Genomic DNA, 2,954 nt, shown 5'->3' on the forward strand with positions numbered 1-2,954 from the left:
TCGTGCCGACGTCGACACGCGCGCTACGTCACGCCGGCGCGCCGCAGTCCCCCGGAGGGGCGGGGCGATGGACGTGAGAGAGGGGCGGAGAGCCCTCTTGCTTTGTCCAAGTCCTGGCTCTTGGGGGCGCTCGCGGTTCGGAGGCCCTGAGGGAGGTTGGACAAAGGCCATAGTGCCTGTCCGGGCGCTGTACCCCTTACGGGAACTCCATCTGTACCCCGAAATAGAGCGGCACAGATACGTTTGTTTTCCCAGTAAGATGAACCAGACGGATTTTGAAGAAGCGGGCAAACCCCATGTCAATCTTTGAGCCAGTCGGTGTCCCCATTTGAGCTGCGCCTGCAGTTCCTCAGAGGGGCACAAATCACACTCCCCCTGTTTTAATCTGTCCCTCTGCCCGTCTGTCCATCCTCCACTGTTTTTTGTGTTTTTTTTTAAAGTAGAGGGAAGGATTTTCAATTAATTATTTAGTTTTGGCTGTGTTGGGTCTTCGTTTCGTTCGAGGGCTTTCTCTAGTTGCGGCAATGGGGGCCACTCTTCATTGCGGTGCGCAGGCCTTTCACTATCGCGGCCTCTCTTGTTGCGGGGCAAAGGCTCCAGACGCGCAGGCTCAGTAGTTGTGGCTCACGGGCCTAGTTGCTCCGCGGCATGTGGGATCTTCCCAGACCAGGGCTCGAACCCGTGTCCCCTGCATTGGCAGGCAGATTCTCAACCACTGCGCCACCAGCGACACCCCCACGCGCCCCCCGTTAACTAAGCTCATCCTCTTTCAGGCCCGGGGCTAGGCGCTCCCCCGAGGAATCAGATGGCAGCAGCGCTGCTGTGAGCCCTTGGGGCACGCGTGGCAAGAGGGATTCTATCCCTTTGGAGCGTGGCGGAGACCCGCAGCTGCTCGGGGCATTTGCCGAGACTGGGAGAGCCCTCAGTGATCGTCCTTGCTGGATGATCAGATTCAAACCTTAAAATAACCCTTTTGGGGGCGCTGTTCCCTTTAACAACTTCAGAAAATGCACAAATGCACACATTCTTGTGTACCACATAGGGGGGTTTTGGACCTGGGTTAAGAAACCCTCGTTTCTCCTCTTCTCCCTTGGTAATATGACTTAAACCCAGCAGGCCTTGTCTTCATTGTGACTCTTTTGTGTGTGAGCCTAGGTCGAGAGCCAGTGAAACTAGGCTTGCTGCCCACTCATTCTCAGCAGCCATCATGCCGGGTCTGGTCTTGTTCCTGGCCAGTTTCCGTTTTTCCAGATCTGCTGGCTCCTGACTTTGGCTCTGTGTCTGATTTTCCACACTGCCCCTGACCTTTGGACTTGGCAGTGGATCTTATTTCTCTAGCTTTGATCTTGGGTATTAGGCTTCATTTCCCCCAGCCCCGTATCGCCAGCACTTCCCTATCCTGGTCATCTATCCTCTGCGGCTCACCCAACCCAGCCCACCCGACCATAGCATCGCTTTCAAAGGAGATGTTCACACAGGAAGAGATTTGGGCTACCACGGAAAAGAAAGAAGCCAAGGAGCCAGTGAGATCTGTGTGAAGCTGTCTTCACTAGAGTTGCCCATCCCTTCTCTCTCCTCAGGGAGACGTGTCATTTAGTTCCCAGAGAAACTACTCCCCCAGATGACCCCCAGTGAGCAGGTTTTCCTACCACCCCAGAAGTGACTGAACCAGTACTGGTTCACTGAACCAGTACTTATCTCAAAAGCAATGAATTCACTGGTTGGCCAGAGACTATTTCTCTCTACTGAGAATTTGAACCAAGAGTCTGTAGCTAGTTGGTTTTGGTTGTGGACCTGCAAGATCACATAAGGTTGAAGGTCAGATAGGGCCAGTTCAATATATTTCCAAGGTGAAGATTTGGGGGAGCAGAGGAAGCTGAATTGTGGGAAGACCATGGAGCAGACAGGCTTAGAGGAGCAGGGAAGTGCTCCACGCCAAGTGATGTGGAGAGAAAGCCACTTGAGGCCTTCCCTTCTGGCTCCCAGGACACCTGCTGAACTGCCAGAACTATGTACTGAATTCTTCTGCTTCTTTCTAGCCTTGCCAGAACTTTTTCCCCCTCCAGTTTTATTGAGATATAATTGACATATAACACTGTATAAGTTTAAGGTGTACAACATAATGATTTTCTATACATATACATTTTGTGCAATAAAATGGGGATTACCACAATAAATTTAGTGAACATTCATCACCTATATAGTTACTATTTTTTTTCTTGTGATGAGAACTTTTAAGATCTACTCTATTAGCAACTTTCAAATATACAATACTAGAATTTGGGGTTTACCCACAGAGGCAAAACAGAGGCAGGCTGGAACCTGGGACCTGGGACCCTTTACTGCAGTGCTTGCACCTGGACAAACATCTCCTCCTCTCCTCCTGGAGCAAGAGTACAAAGAAACTATGAGGGACTAAAAATAACTGCATGCATGGGCAGTCACAGCAAATTATGAACAACAAGATACAAAAAGGCCAAAAGCCAACTGCCGCTTCTTTTAATTTATTTTTTAAATTATTTATTTATTTTGCGGTACGCGGGCCTCTCACTGTTGTGGCCTCTCCTGTTGCGGAGCTCAGGCTCCGAATGCGCTGGCTCAGCGGCCATGGCTCTCGGGCCCAGCCGCTCCGCGGCATGTGGGATCCTCCCAGACTGGGGCACGAACCCGTGTCCCCTGCATCGGCAAGCGGACTCTCAACCACTGCGCCACCAGGGAAGCCCTAAAATTTATTTTTATTGAAGTATAGTTGAATTACAATGTTGTGTTAATTACTGCTGTACAGCAAAGTGACTCATTTATACACATATATCCATTCTTTTTCATATGCTTTTCCGTTATGGCTTATCTCAGGATACTGACTATAGTTCCCTGTGCTATACAGTAGGATCTTGCTGATTATCCATTCTGTATATACCAGTTCGCATCTGCTAATCCCAAACTCCCACTCCAAC

The sequence above is a fragment of the Mesoplodon mirus genome (genome assembly GCF_964341445.2).
Source record: "Mesoplodon mirus genome assembly, chromosome: 4".
Taxonomy (NCBI): domain Eukaryota; kingdom Metazoa; phylum Chordata; class Mammalia; order Artiodactyla; family Ziphiidae; genus Mesoplodon; species Mesoplodon mirus.